The sequence below is a fragment of the Temnothorax longispinosus genome, chromosome 1 (genome assembly GCF_030848805.1).
Source record: "Temnothorax longispinosus isolate EJ_2023e chromosome 1, Tlon_JGU_v1, whole genome shotgun sequence".
In the NCBI taxonomy this organism is placed as follows: domain Eukaryota; kingdom Metazoa; phylum Arthropoda; class Insecta; order Hymenoptera; family Formicidae; genus Temnothorax; species Temnothorax longispinosus.
In genome coordinates this window covers 14,134,417-14,151,577 of record NC_092358.1, presented here as the reverse complement: position 1 = coordinate 14,151,577, position 17,161 = coordinate 14,134,417, and the positions used below count along the sequence as shown (strand labels likewise).

The following is a 17,161-nucleotide window of genomic DNA, read 5'->3' as shown; positions in this document are numbered from 1 at the left end:
TATTATATAGATATATATCTATAAGTCAAAGATTTATAAGAAGTCATTGGACTGTACAACATTAATTATATTTGTTCATTAATACTGATATATTTAACATTAACAGACACACCGGCAACAATAACCAGGCTCATTCAGATGACGACGATGATGACTCTGAAAACTGCAAGATGAGTGCAATGATGAGAGCAATGAGGAAAAGAATGATGAAGAAAAAATCTCCCATAAAGATATTTTTAGTATATGATAAGTATATTAGACATGTAAGAAAGAAAAAATATATATATTATATATATATATATATATATATATATAACACAGATATTATATATCGCGTGTAGAAATATATTAAAATTATATAATAAGAAAAATAAAATTTTAACATTTATTTTTTCAATTTTAATAAAGTATTTTGTTGTTTTAAAGCCTATCCAATTTCATACAATTAAGTTTATAAATAAAAAATGTTCTGTTTGAACGTCTGTTTGACGTCAAGATGACAGTCACCCTGTACAGGAATATAAATGCACGATTAAAATTACATTATATTAAATGAGAGCAGGTTGTTTTTACTAAGTTAAAAAAGATATCACAAAAAATTGTTGCAAAATAAATTGCATAGAATAACGTTATGTACATTATATAAACTTATGAATAATTATAAAATATAAAAGTAAAATAAAAATTACTTGTATATTAACCTTTATTAGAGGTCAAGCTCGAACTTGATAGAACATCATCATCATAATCTCGCTTATCTCTTTGAATATATACTAGGTCGTCTACTTCTTCTTCTTGTGTTTGATGATTCCTAGACCCTCCGGGTCTAATGCGGCCAGAACTAACACCACGTGGTGGATCTAAAAGTAATGAAACAATGTAATTTCCTCGGCAACGCCGTCAAGCTTAAGCTAGTGCTTTATAAAGTTCTTACTTTTTTGTGCATTTTTGGTTTTTGTCTAATGTATAACTTTGTTTGATAACTTTGGTGCTTTTGGCATATTCTCACATATACTACTGTCATCTGACAGTTTATTATCCTTGCTGCTCATTGATAAGTTCCTATCTTTTTTGGCTCTATTTTTCCTTGATCTCTTATGATATTCATCTTTCTCGGTATTTGATGTAAGATCAGACTCTTCTTTGGCTCGTTTCAACTTTTGTCTTGCCACGTCATAACTCACTGCAATAAAATAACATAATGGGAATAAAAACATGTACCATTATCCTATAATTATTAAAAGACATCAACAAACATTAATGTTGTATGTGGAAAACAAATAATAATACACATATTTCAAAAACAAATATAATATTACTTACAATATGTCTTATATAGTTTTCGAATGGAACATTTTGACCATGTAGATTCCGGCTCCTCCATACGTTTAACTGCTTTGTCGTGTCTCGCACTACTTGTGTACATAGGCCAAAAGGCTTCCGTCAGATCTTCAGTCAACCAATTCTTTGGAACTACTGAGAGTCCATCTTCAAATTCAACGACTGCGTACATCTTCAACGTGCCAGCCATTCTGTTTCAATACATGTTACATTTTGTTATGTATCAATGGAAAAACTGCATATTTGTCATTTTCATGCGACAACTTCACATATTTTCTAATAACATTTTTTAATGGCCACGATTTCAATTCTGAGCATGAGTGCACACTATAAATTCCAAGTAATGGCCTAGTTTACACCGATTACTTAATACGCGTATTAAATAGTAAATAACTAGTAAATGTCTGATTATTGGCTGATCAGTTCAAATATACTATTTGATACGCGTATCAAGAGATCGGTGTAAACTAGGCCAATGATGATGGACAAGGAATATTGTATAGGTCGTTTTTTTCTAAAAATTCGCGACCTATAATGACTGGAATATTTCGCTTTGAACAGTGTGCTATATTTTCTATACATACAATGGCACCACAATTTAAGCCGCAACAACTATCGGCGAGTGTCCCAGCTTTCAATGTAATTCCTTTATACTTTACACAATTTTATATTGTGGATTGTTACAATTGGAAACAAGTGGACCATCATAATGCAAATTTGTTAAATTTGGATGTACCAAAACAGAATGTGATGAAAGAGAAGTTGATAATAATAAATCCGAGTTTATTTCTTGTTCAAAATATCACCGCACAACTTGTTGTAAAGGTTTCTCTGTTTTCCTAATATATTTTTTCAATGTTTTCATATAATTTTCAAATTTAAATGCAGTAAAGTTGTCAAGCGGTCCAAATCTTTTGACGTCATCAACAAGATGTACAAAACTGTGAATATTATGTGACATATTCTCAATACTATATAGTTTCTTAAATATTTCAATAAAGAAAACTATCAATTCTTGCGCATAATTTATGTATTGATTTAAATCTGGTGAAGAAAGAATGCAAATAATCACATGTAGCGTCATAAAGTTGATATATACGTTTTTTTAATGTAGATTTAAAAGCCAGTGGACCCGTGTATAATAATATCAGTCGATATTCTGTAGCTTTCCATAATTTTACACAATTAAGTGCTCATGGCTTTCTTGCAAATTCTACAGGTATTGCAGGCTTTAACAGTGTTATTAAACGTGTAGAAATTTCTTCAACAGCTCTATTTTGTAGTCCGTAATCCACTTTTCCAGAAAGCCATAAATATATTAATTTACGAATAATTCCTAAGAACACCAAGTGCATAGGATCTAAGGGAACATTGGTAACAGGCTTAAAATGTGGTATTTCTAACAAACTGCAGGTGATATCTGGCTTGTGATAATTATCGTCAGTCTTTCGAATGAAATCGTCATCTGTTCTAGGTGGTGCATCGATTTGTGGGAAACATATTCGGTTTCCTACATATTCTCCTTCTGTTTGACACTTAGTACAGCTGGAATAACCGGAATGTCCCTTTACACACAGAACGAATGCTTTCGCTGGAGTATCACAAATTAAAGCCTCAAGCCTGCAATTTATATTACGATCATTGATGGTAATACCGTTTTCGCACATATCTTTAGCCTCGTCAACAAATTGCTTCAAAAAATCATTGGCATTTGTCGGTTTTTCATATCCATGATAAAGTCCAATTACAAATACATTATCATATGGAAGAACTGAACCTAATATGGGCCAGAACTGTTGTGATGACGATTGTCGAAATCCAGTGGTAATCCATCAACATTGATAGTTATTTTCACACAATCAATATTATCCTTTACGGATGTCAATACGCTCTTGTCGTTAATGCGCTTATTTCGCGCAATTGCATTGACAATTAATCGGTGGCTAATCATTCGCCGCGATATCTCTCGATTGCAGTTGCGGCTCGCGACGAGAATACGCGCGCGGGATCTTGCGCGTCATTGCTGTTAATCGCTCTTGCCATTAAGGGGATGCTAAAGCTAAGGCCGAACTTCCTCGACGTCGGAAATGTCAACTCTGTCAACTAAAGCAAAGGCCAAACTGATATTGGAGACCTTGCGTGGTGACAACGCGAAACTCCGGTTTCAGTGTTACCAACTAATTTCAGGTTCTATGAAGTGGTGTATGACCGTGTACACGTACACACATCACTGAATATTTAATACAGATTTAAGTAATCCAAAATGGTGATATATTCCCGGTGTTACTGTGCGTATCTCTTGTTGTCTCGGTATTCTTAGAAGTGATCGTGCATCTATCGACAATTTTGAAAAACGAGTGTTGTTTTAATATTTGAAGTAATGCTCTCAGAGCAGTATGTGAGACTTGTTGCTCTGTAGCCCAGACAGCAAGGATATCTTTAAAATCGCTATCTGTTGTATTTACATTTTCAGATGCCACATGAGGTATTGAGTCACAAGAAATGTTTATAGAAGATTGTTCTGAATCCGATTCGTTTAACTGTCGACATTCGTCATTTTCATATGCTGCAGATATATTATTCACTCATTTTCTTCATTAATAGTGCCATTTTCAAATGCACGTGTTTGTTTACGTTTATGTATTGTATGTGAATACGTTGTAGAATCCTTTTTTAAATATTTTGATTTTTTATCATTATCACTATGTGATGTCGTATTTAAGAAACTATCATATATAAGTTCTGATTCTTGTGCAGCTAATTGACGCAAGCGACATTTTGATAGACATGCAATGTCTTTTCTGGGCAAATGTCGTTTCATTATATATCTGTTAAATAATGTTATGATATCAGTATTATTTGAAGAGACAGAGGAAGAGTATTAATATTTTCAGAGTTTTACTATATCTTATTTTTAGTTGATATTATTTGCAACCCGATTTCCCTCGGTCTCGCTGGCCGAAGGGGCGCGGCTGCAAATTAGTCGTCTAGTAACCAGACGATAGCTCTAGGAGGCTAACAATGTCAAATTACCGTAACTCTTACCGTAACTTCCGTATCCAGGATCTTTATCGATACCTTTTGATTGGGCGCCAGGTGCGATTAGAGACGCGCACCACGTCTCGACAATGTCCGTTTTTAAATATGTGGCCTCGACGGCCTCGACGCAAGCTCAGGGCGCAGTTCCGCGTTATAGAGGTGGAGGTAGAGAAAGAACGTAACGCAATCGACACACAAATAAAGCTCGATTATAAACAATAGTAACCAAATATATTTCACAAAGAAAACATGTAAATCATAGCGGGAAACTAAGGCCAGATCTCGCTCGAATGGTCGGTAGCAACGCGGTAGTCGAATCGGCGGTTAAAGCACGCACGGAGCGCGTGATGTTTACGTCCGCGAGACTCCTTTCTCGAACGATGCGTGCCGGTACACGCCCGGACGAGCGGCACTAAGTATCCGCGAAACTTACAAGCGAGCTCAGTAATTTTGGTTCCTATAAGCGCGACCACGCGATGACGTCAATCCGCCTACGTCTTAATCTCCAGATCTCGAACACACAACGATTTTCATACGCACGACATAATGCCCGGAGCGCGAGCTCACAAGTGCGCAACGTTATGTAATAATGCGCTCGCGAGATTCCCCCTCGAGCAAGCACGACGATATTTGCCCGCACACGCGACGCAAAATATCCGCGACGCTCGTAATACAGTGCAATATGCCCGATGCGATCTCCCGCGACGCGCCCCGTATGCTTCCTCGCACGGCAAGCACCAATACTCACAAATACGCAACGCTAAACATAATATCTGCCGAAACGCACCGCCCCACAGTGGGCGAAATTCGGCAAAAATCGATTTTTAACATTTGTGTAAATGGACAAAATAAATTATTTTACGGCTTTAAGAATATCCTGAGGTTTATGAAAAACATATAAAATATGTCAAATGTTATTAAATATAAGTTGATATTTATATTTAAATATTGCCTTTAACGCTCATCCATTTAGTTTCGTAATATTTTTGTGTCTGTTCAAACCTCTCGTACAGAGCTAGAGTTGTGTGCAAAATTTTCAAAAAATTTACTTATACAGCTCTTTATACACTGTATCGATAAAAAAATTTCAAATATTTTTTTGAAATATGTTTATTAATTATTTACAAGTTAAATGATTGACTAATGTATTAGCTCGATTTTGCATAAAGAAAGTAAATTTCGGATGCGCGATTTAATAAGTTTGACCGATTGTGCCCGAACGAGACTAGGATGAATCTTTTCCTTAAAGTGTCCTTTAAATTGAGAAACAAACCCCGTTTGCCCGTTTTTGCCCGTTGGAAAGATATTAATCATATAATAATGTAGGTATTTTCATGTAGATGGTTAAGGAGGAATACCAGAGTGATAATCGAGAAAGGCTATTTATGTGAATCTGTTGTAAAAAATGTCTTGAATTAAGTTCATTGATGCATGTTTATAACATTTTAAAGTTAATAACAAATTGTTATTAACAAATAAATATATTTAATGCTAAAATGGAATCTGTAATGCTTTGAGCAAAATATATGTTGGACTGTCCTCCACAGTATTCAACGTCATCTGTGTGCTTATTTCGAACTTTACATTTTGTCCACTAGGTGGAATAAAGGGGAACCTTAAAACTCGCAATTAAAATTGTACTATACTTGTTATAAGTATAATCGATTTGACAGGCTTGATTTACGTTTTATACGTATTTTATTCGTGTGTTTATGTACCGTACAACTTTGCATATTACTTTCTTATAATATCTACTGTTTCATAATATTACTACTTCATACTTCTATAGTTTCGTACTATTACGTAATATTACTACTTCGTACTTTTATAATATTGACTTACATTTTAATATCGATTTACTTCATAAAATCATTTTCTTTTTAAAATCATTCTCTTTGTATCTCTCATTCTCTTTATATATTTTTTTTATCTTTAAGAATTCTTGATTTATGCTGCTTGCTGATTCAGGTTGCTTATAAAGTTAAAAAGATGGCAGATATTGTACTTAAAAATAAAATTTTATGTGAGTGTATTTGGAATAGTAATAATAAAAGAAAGTCACATCTGGAAACAATAATGGAGTACATAAAAAAAGATAAGGAGTACAATAAAACGCAACTTTTTCAAATTAAAAAGCATGTAACTAATAGTTTTATTTCCAAATATGCAAAATATTGGTCAAATGCGAATCGAACACGAACAAACTTTGTAAGAAAGTACATGCAGTTTATGGAAAGCAAAATTAAAATAACATCCAGTCACTTTAATTTGAAGATAATATTCAATATCAATCCAGAGACTATCATTAATATATATATGAAATGTCTCCATACTAGATTCACCATAGTTCATTTTAATTTAATATTCGAAATCAGCGATCCCAAAAACACATTGGATTACCAATTTTAAAATGATTTTATTCAGTATTCAATGAGTTATCGATTTTTGTCTACATTTTCGCCAGATTGGATCAGCCATTTTGAATTCCACCATTTTGAATACAAATTCGAAATCAGCATCCCTAATATAACTCATGTATATCAATTTTCAAAAAAATCCATCCAGTTTTGATTTTTCGGTCCGCCATATTGAATCAACCATTTTGAATTTGATCATTTTGACTTAAAATTTGAAATCTACGCCCAAAACAACCTAGGAATACCAATTTTCAAAAAATTTACTGCAGAATTAATTAAGTTACCGATTATTGTCCATTTTTTCCGGATTTCGCCCACTGTGCGCCCGCTTCCGCCCACGATTCACAAAATGCACGCCACAATAACCGCGAATTGACTGTCGATCACGCGAGCTTCGAGGAGGGCTTTCCGAAACATTCCTGGCTACAATCTCGGCCGGCTATGCGCCCGCGGTCTCGGCAAATAGCCGCGATAAGCTAACCGGCATCCACTACGACGGGAGCCGATATCTAAATGCACTGAGTGATCAGGCCGATTTACACGGTAACCCGTGTACCCGTGATTATGCTGCGGCGGGGCCGTGTCATGCTGTGTGAAATATTTCCGGCGCTTTTCCAGCGGCGGGCCCCGGCGCCGCGGCGGCCCGCCCGTCGGCCGACCACTCCGCCGTACGTCCTCTGAGCGCCCGTCCTTTCCTCGTCGCGACTCTCGTCGTTACATGTCGCTGGTGATCCTCCGCTCCGGCACTACCTGTCATTCCTACGGAACTTGACTAAAAAAGGTTAGTTAACGCAGACAGCCTCTCCTCGACCCGAGTCGAGGCGCCAATCCTGACCCTCCCTTCGGCCGAGCTACCGTCCGGGCGGAGGACGCGACAAATGTCACGTCACATATTATACTTTTTTATAATTTTCATATTATATTGTACATAATATATATTATTAATTAGTATAAATTCTATTAGAATTATGCATTTTTATTTTAAATAACGATAAAAGTATTAAGATAAAAAAATAGATGCAAATGTAATATTTTAAAAATGTTTTTTAAGAATATTTTGGAGACACCGTCCCAATAAAAAGTATGTAGGAAATATTTAAAACATCGATATTAATTCTCCAGGGATACAAAGACAAAAAAATGTATACAAATAGCAAATCTAATAGAACGTAAAAGACATAGATTCAGTGACTGTAAGGCTAGTTTTACGATCAGTCGTATGTCGAAGTTGAATGTCGGAACGTAACCGGTCCAATAAGTAAAAATCGTTTTCGAAAAAGAAAATCTCTCATTGAATCATCGGCTGCGTTCCGACATCCAACTATGACACACGACTGATTGTAGAACCGACCTAAATAACTGTTACTACACTGTTAGAAAATGTTTGTAAGTTTGTTAAAAAAAGTCCTTGTTAAAAGTTTTGTGTTAAATAATCAACACATACATGTGTAAATTTAACATATGCCTGCTATGTTAATTGAACTAAACAAATTTAATATGTAAAATTATTAAAATAATTTAAAGAATATGTTAAAGTAACACAATTTGAATGTATTTATTAAATGTGTTAAAATTTACAACAAAAGGGTGTTGATTTTACTCTATAACAGAAGTAAGAATAAAAATTTACAAAAAAAAGAATGTTGATTTTCTCTTACAATCTTAATTTCAACATAAAAGTTATATTAATTGTACACATAATTAACCTCAAATTACGATCAGAATTACATTTCTTTTCTGTTGAAATATTTTAACATAGTATCGGTGTTACCATTTAACACATTTATATTATGTTAACACAAAAATTTGAGTGGATCGTTTGGGACATGCGATTTATGTTATATTTAACACAAATTTTCCAATAGTGTACTATTTCTTTTCCAAAAAACAATTGTTTATCTAAATTGTAAATCAATCTCAAATTTAGCCCCGAACTTCGAAAGACAATACAGAATATGGTATATTTTGATTAACATCGTAGCATTTGCGAAAGGAATAAAATCGAGTGAGAATTTGTACAAATATTAATGTCACTCTTGTTATCATATTTTTCATAGTCGACGATCGGCGTTTCCCCTGTTTATTTTGCACGGACTCGTGTGTCGTCTTGAAATATTTTTGAAACGTTGCTGAAGCAACGTTTTGTCTTTTGTGCATTTCATTTCTACATTTATAACGAACGAAGAAGATTGGTAAGTTTATTACAATAATACGTAATTATAGTAGATGTGCAAACTATTAAAAAAAGAATGAAATCGAATGAGAATCGGTATTGAATATTACATAATGTTATTGAATACAACATTATTTTACTTTAGTATGTATCGCTTTTGCCTAATTATTTCAATTACTGCAGCGTCAAATAAATATAAAAGTATATTTTATTATATACTAGCATGCCCCGCCGGGCTTCGCCCCGGAGAACATGTGTAGTAAAACACGCAAATAGTCTCTCTCTCTCTTTCTCTCTCTCTCTCTCTCTCTCTCTCTCTCTCTCTCTCTCTCTCTCTCTCTCTATCTCTCTCTCTCTCTCTCTCTCTCTCTCTCTCTCTCTCTCTCTCTCTCTCTCTCTCTCTCTCTCTCTCTCTTTCTCTCTCCCTCTCTCCCTCTCTCCCTCTCTCCCTCTCTCTCTCTCTCTCTCTCTCTCTCTCTCTCTCTCTCCCGCTCTGAAAAATTTCGTAACCGATTTCCAAAAAGATACCGATTCCCAAAAAGATCGATAACGAAAAACTATACAGTTTATAGCACTGTTAGCCGTTCAGACGGCTGAAGGGATCGTGCTCCGCTCGCGAGCTCGGAAGGATCGGGATGAGGGCGTCTGACGGGCTCGGTTAATGATCACACTTTGTTAAACACCACTTTAACACTTTATTAAATACACTAGAGCTTGGCTTGGACGAGGTGTTCTTTATTTAATGTTCCCGTCTCGCGATTCGTTAGAGTTCGTAGATGTTTCAACGCGACGTCGTGGAGTTCTCAGACCGACTGCCTAATCGCTCGATTCGGCGGTCTTATATTGGTTTCCCGTTGCTACCTCGGGATCGCCCGCGGTAGCATTAACCTGTGTGGTCAGCGCTCCGCGCTGACCTTCGCGTCAGCGATATCGGTCCTCGATGGACCTTTGGTCTTGACGATTTTAGTCGCTAGGGTCGAATTTCCCTGACACTTGGCAATTCGGTTGCCAAGTGCGTTGTGCGCTCACAACATCCCTCCCCCCGCGGAAAAAGAAAAACGTAGTTTTTCGTTTATTTATGTGTGTTTTCTTTTCCCTTGAGGGGTTACAATCTAGGTGTCTTATGCTATTTTACATGATTGTTTTTGTATTATAAATTTTTTAGTGGTCCCTTCTTTTCTTTATTACATAGGTGATTACAGCTATGATACTTATTACTATTACAATTGTGACTGTGGAGCCTACGGGATATATAATATTTTTATTCGTGAAAATGTTCGGTTGGTTATTTTCCATTTCCTTTTTGATTTCTTCCAGATTCAAGCTTAATTTTATTAATTCTGTCGGATCTTTGATTATTGGTTCCAAATTTATTTCCTTATCGGATTCTATTCTATTGCTTATTGTTATGCTTTTTCCTATTGTGTCTGTTACATTAAATTCAGGTAAATACATTTTTACATTTTTATTATACACTCGGTTTTTGGTCTCTAAATATATATCTGGTGTAGTTAATTTACAACTGTTGCGTAATGTGATTTTTCCGGTTTTCTCTAGTTTTACTTTATTTTCTGGCAATTCTTTGCATTGAATTATTATGTCGGTTGTTTTTGGAGTGGAAAATAACCATGTCTGAGGTTCTGATACTGCAATCCAGAGTGTTACATTTGAGATTATGTGACGCTGTTTTCGGTTTTCTATATATCTCGACGTTCTTACGAAGAGTTGTATTTCAGTCGGCGCATTCGCAGTTATAAAATAGACAGGGAGATTTTGAGCGCAAGTGAATTTAGTATTATCTCGCGTACATTCATTTAAATCGCTTTCTTTTAAAATTATATAATTGTGATTTTCTCGATTTATTCCTAGTAGGGTATGAGAAGGTTCTAGGAGTGTGAAAACATTATGGTCACTGTGTATCGGTACAGGAGTGATTTTTATAATTTCGTATGTTGGGTACGCTATCAATGGGAATACGAGAATAGTATATATGTTCGAGTTATCATAATACGCGTTTACATTTAGATATTTTTGGATAGAATTCCAGTTTTCGGCTTGTATTTTGAATGGAAAATTCAATCTCCTGTCTATGTGTGAGGTCGCTTCTCTTAGTTCTATGATTATTTTTTCGATCGGGAGCACGCGCGTTAATAAAATATTGTGATTTGCGTGAGTCAGATAGTCTGTAATGTCGTTTATGTCTGTCGTGAGGTCATTCAAAATAGCGTTTAATACTAATAGTTGTTCGTCTAGTCCCTCTCTGTACATGAGCTGTTCTTCTAGTTTTCTTGTAACGTTAGCCATTAAATTTTCGTTATATGACAGTGTTTGTTCTAGTTTCTCAATATGACCTATTGTAGCATTAATGATTTTCAATTGATTTTTTGCCGCGTGTTGCAATGTTTGTTGTTGATTATTTAGCAACTGTATTTGCTCATTTATGATTTTCGCGTCTTCAGCGTCCATGGTGCCAAATAATGTTTTACTTATTTGGCCTACAGCGTCGATCAGGCCTCGTTTACTTAGGGGTGATCGGTAAATGGTTTGTAGTTGCTCTAGGTTGCGTGTCATTTTACTATTTTCTCGCCTAATAGTTTGGAGCGTGATTTGGCATGTGTTTTTGGTGCTTCTGATGGCATGGTTGCAGATTTCTTCGATGCGTGCTAGGTTTTCCTGAAGTTGTTGATATCTTATGTTTAATGCTGTTACGTCTATGCGTATTGCCATTTTCCATGTTGCTTTCGTTTGCTGGAGTTGTCCGATTTTCTCGTAATATATGCCGGGTTCGGCAGTGAACGCTGTCATCTCGTACGGTGGCTGCTCCGATATCGTTTCCTTTGCGAGATGTAGGATGATAGCTAGCCTGTAATATGAATATGTTCCTGGAGGTGTTCTATTTATCTTTTATTTTATGCTGACTTTATCTGTCAGCAAGTGTCATTTCTTTTGAGTAGCGCATTTTTGCGTTAGTCTACTGCTAGCCTCCAAGCGGTTCTTTACGGTCAGTGTGCTTTGAGTGCCAAAAAAAAAGGAAAAATGCGTTGCTTTAGATGTAACCGATTTTTTGCGCCATCCACGTGTGATGCGTGTTTGCGCACCTACTGGTTGCGGGTGGCTCGAGCTCCCCGCGCCCAGGTTGCAGAGCCTGAATCGCCTGACTCGCCGCCTGCCTCGTACGAGGAGGCAGTTCGGGCTGATATCCTCCCCCTGAGGATTACCGTCGATGTGGCCACAGGGGGGAGAGAAGTCTCTGTCGTGCGACGTAGTGACCTTTAGGTGAGTACTGTTAGTTTTCTTCTCTTTTCTTTTTCCCCCCTTTTTTTTTGCCTTTTTTTTTTTTGCTTTTGCTTTAATGTGAGTGCTTTTTTATTCCTCTACTAACGCTTTCAATCGGTTCGCGTGAACGCGTAGCGTCTTTCGTTTAATTTTAATCGTGTAATTTACATTGTCGTGTTTTTCTAAAATAATATATGGTCCCACCCATTGCGAGTCGAGCTTCTTTGAGCGGCCTCGTCGTATCGTTTCGTCATAAAGTAGTACTTTATCGCTTACTTTGAAGGTTGCCTTCTTGCTTTTTTTATCAAATTGTAGTTTCGATTTCGCTTTTTCGTCCTTCGTATTTTCTCTCGCGATTTGATTCGCTGCGCGGATTCGCTCTCGTAGTTCTTTTGCGTAATCCTCGTATGAGTATGTTAATTTCGGCGGTTTTGTTAGGGCCGTCGGTAGGTCAGGTCGGTGCCCGTAGACCAATTCGAAAGGCGTGAAGCCTGTAGTAGAGTGTGGTGTCGTATTGTATGTAAACATCGCATAAGGAAGCCATTCGTCCCAGTCAGTTTGATCTTGATTTATATAATGTCTCAAGTATTCGGCGAGAGTACGATGCGATCTCTCTAGTGCCCCATTACTCTCAGGGTGATACGCCGTTGTTTGAATCTTCTCGATTTTCAATAATTTGCACGTATTTTTGAACATTTCGCTTGTAAAGTTCGTGCCCTGATCCGTGAGAATTTTCTCCGGAATTCCGTGTTCTAACACGATTTTTGTTACGAATTCTTTGGCGATGGTTCTGGCTTCCTGATTTTCGATCGGTATCGCCTTACTAAATTTCGTTAAATTATCCTGGAACGTCAGAATATATTTATTTCCTTGATTTGTAACTGTTAACGGACCGACGATGTCGAGAGCGCATTTTTCAAACGGTCGTTCCGGCGTGTCCGTGATGACCATTGGCATCTTCGTTTTTCTGCTTAATTTATTTTTTTTTGCAGTATTCGCATCTGCCGATGTAAGTTTCGACATCCCTCGTTATACCTTTCCAATCGTGTTGTAGTCGGATTCGGTCTAACGTTCGTACGACTCCTTGGTGCCCTCCGATAGGCGAGTCGTGATACTCATATAATATCTGTTTCTTTTCCTAGTGAGCTTGGTCAGTGGCTTGGCTAGTTTCGAAAAATTTTCGATGAATTTTCGGTAGTACCCGGCTAGGCCTATGAACGACTGAATGTCTTTCAGTTTTTTAGGAGTCGGAAACTCCTTGACAGCTATTAGTTTCGACGGGTCCGGTGAGATTCCTTTTTCCGAAATCACGTGACCCAGGTACACGACTTCCTTTCGTAGGAACGCGCATTTACTCGGTTTTAACTTTAGATTGTATTTTCGGAGCCTGAGTAGCACGGCTATTATTCTTCTGATATGTTCCGTTAGCGTCGCCCCGTATATGACGATGTCGTCGATATACACGAAACATCTCAGCCCTAGCAGGCCGGCCAGCACCGCGTACATTAGCCGCTGAAATGCTGCCGGTGCGTTTTTCAGACCAAAAGGCATGCGATTAAATTCAAAGTGCCCATCCGGAGTGGAGAAGGCTGTTTTGCCTTTGTGGTCTTTATGCATGGGGATTTGGTGATACCCCGAGGCCAAATCTAAAATGGTAAAATATTTCGCGTTACCTAATTGGTCTAATATGTCGGTTATGTTCGGCATGGGGAAAGAATCTCCCATGGTGAGATCATTCATTTTCCGAAAATCAATAACCACGCGAAATTGCACTTTTCCGGATGCGTCCGGTTTTTTAAGAACGACTATTATCGGTGCGTTCCAGTGACTCGTGCTCGGGCTGATTATTCCGTCTTCGAGCATCTTTTCTATTTGCTTTTTCACTTCGGCCTTATGCTTCTCGGGTAACCGATATGGTTTCACATTCACGGGCGCGCTACCTGGCCGGATATTTATCTCGTGCTCTATTGCGGTAGTCGCGCTTAAATGGTCGCCGTCTATATAGAACACATCAAAGTAATCATCGCAAATTTGTTCTACGGCTGCTCGCTCTTCCGCGTTCAAGTGATCGAGCTGTACTTGCTCGCGTACTTTCTTTTGTCGTTCGGCGATGGTCTCGCGCTCGTCGCTCGAGCGTAACGAGAGAACGTCCGCGGTGTCGGGCGGCGGCAGGTCTTCTAAAGTTACATGTGGAGTGAGTATCTCCACGGGCTTGTCCGTCACATTCAATACGCTAATCAAACATTTAAATTCGACGGGCTGCACTAGGCAATGCCCGATAAAGACCCCTGGGGCGGGTTCGCCGCTCCGCACAATGCCGACACGATTATGATCGGTGACGGCTTCCACGATTGTTTCGCTATGTGGCGGAAGTTTTACCTTGCGAAAAGGTCGGAGCTTAAAGGAAGCTGAGCCGATTTTTAATCGCTTTTTCGAATTTGAAATATCTGCTTTGTGTTTTGAGAGGAAGTCGTTTCCTAAAATGCCTTCGTACTCAATGGGAAAATTGTCTTTCACCACGTACATCGTGTGGCGAATTTTTTTATCTCCGAGATCCACAGTGGCTTTTATCTTCCCTATCGTGTGAATCCGGTGTCCGGTTACGCCGACTAGCGCTAACCGTTCTTCTTTCACCATCGCTTTCGCTTTCAAATTTCCCACTTTTATTAACGTGAGTGTTGCGCCTGAATCTAATAACAGGTCCATTTCTCCTTTCTCTGCCTCCTGTACGGGCAGCGTCACTAAGTCTAGCGGGCCTTCCTCGTGCTTCTTGCTTATCTGTGCAACACGATATGTCTCGGCGGCGCGCGCCTTATTCCTTTTAGGCTTCTCATCCTCCTCGCTGCTGCTGCGAGAGGATGTTTCCTCGCTAGATTCTTGTGTCCTTGTCTTTCTGACAGTACTCACGGGCGTTTTCTTAACTGCTTCCGTTTTCGTTCGGCGCGGTCGCTCGGGTTTTGGTCGCCCGTTTAACGACCAGCATTCGTCGCGCTTATGCCCTGCCTTGTTACAATATGAACACTCTATCGTGTTAATGCCGCTAGGCTTCTCGGGTTTCGGCAACGCGTATCTGTTTGCTTGTCGGCCCGTACGGCAATCTCGCGCGTAATGACCGTTCTTTCCGCACTTGTGACATTGTCCTACGGTATTTCCCGCGCCTCGCGTATTCGCGGCGGGGTATTTATTTTTTGCCGTTGCTTGCGCGCTCCGCGGGGAGGGGCCTCTAACCTTTTCCTCCGCGCTGGCGCCGGTTATTGCTTCTTGCAAACTTGCGTATCGCTGCGCTCTTACTAACAGCTTTATATCGTCGTGCAATCCGATCTGAAAATTATGCAGCGCTTGAGTTTTTATGTTTTCAAGGATGGCCTTCTGCTGTTCCTGCGTGTGGCCTTTACCCTCTTCCATTGCTTCATACAATTCGCGCGCTAATTTCTCGACGCGCCTACCGAATTCTTGTGCGCTTTCGCCGGGCTTTTGCGCTAGCGAATTAAATTCCAGCTGCAAGTGCGTCGTGCAGCGTTTTCCTAAATATTCTGTCTCGAGTTCGCGCTTTAATTGATCAAAATCGCGGATATCGCGCGTGTCGAAATCTGTCATAGCCTTCCCTTTAAGTTTCGTACAAAGAATAGCTTCGAGTAGCATTGACTCGTTGGTCGGCTGTATATTTTTCATAGCATACGTGCTAGCGTTTATGAACTCACGGACACGTTCGCGCGACTCGCCGTTAATCTCGGGTATCATTGCTCGTGCCTCTTTAAGGCTGAGGTACCCGTTAACTAGACCCGGTTGGTTCCGGACGTCGCTGTGCGTTCGTCCATATGTGACATCTAAAGGGCCCTGACTACGTACGCGGCGGTCTCGCGTGTCGGGATCAAGTGATAGCCGCTCCTGTCGACTATAAGATTCGCGCGTGGCGGATTCCATCCTGCCTACGCGACCCTGTAACTCGCGAAAAGCGCGAAGAAGTTCGGCCGATCGGTCGAATTCCGCAGCCTCGACGCGGTCCATGCGTTCTTGCATGTCGCGCATTAAATTTACTAAATCGGTTATCACTGCGTCCGGGGCTCTCAATTCTCGTTGCGTCGGCTCCGGGACTCGATTTTGCTCGTGCGTCGCCGGTCGCCTGACGAGTGGCCTATTTTGCGCCATTTCGGCGTCGCCTTGTTCGGTCACCCTGGCTGGGTCCGTATTTTCCTCGCGGTTCTCTCGGGTAGGAGTCGCGTTTCCTGTATGACTCATCCCGGCCTCCGCGGAATTCTCGTCGGGAACGAATATACTGCTATCGTACGACGTGAGAGAAAATTCGCCTCGTTGTGACGCGCGGCTTGGCGCGTCGTCGGAGACGTCTGTGAGTGAGTCTGTCTGGTCGTTGTCGCGATTTGCGTGTTCGCCTACTACACTCGCGTCTACCTCGTTGAACGGAAATTCGCGTTCTATGACAACGTTCGGAGATAGTACGGGCGTCTCTTCCTCGGCAAAACGCGAATCTAAATTTTGTCGAACTCGGTCTAATCCGTCTTGCTCAGCGGGCCGGTCTAACCCTTCGCTTTCAGCGGGCCGGTTCACCCCTTCGCTTTCAGCGGGCCGGTTTAACCCTTCGCTTTCGGATCGCGTCGCGCGCACGGGATTCTCGAGGTTACGCGCGGCGCGTTGCGCGGACTTGCTATGTATAAATGATGCTTGCGGGACGGGCGGCTGTCGGTTCGGGTCGTCCGACATTTACTTAACGCTCGCGGTTACATAAATTTTCGCACTTACAATATCGCCGCGAATCGCATGTTGCTGCTTGGCTGCTTCGCCTTGCTCCGCCTGATCGGTCCGTCGGGCCGCTTCGCTGCTTGGCTGCGTCCCTGCGTGATCGCTGCGTCCCTGCCGCGCTGCTACGCTGCTTCGCTGTGTCTCTGCGTCGCTCGGA

The 17,161-nt window shown here is 39.8% G+C and overlaps 1 pseudogene; it reads right to left on the bottom strand.

Moving 5' to 3' along the window:
• Positions 1-1,421: 1,421 nt before the first annotated feature.
• Positions 1,422-11,436, bottom strand: LOC139816788 (uncharacterized; annotated as a pseudogene).
• Between the last annotated feature and the right edge of the window lie 5,725 nt (positions 11,437-17,161).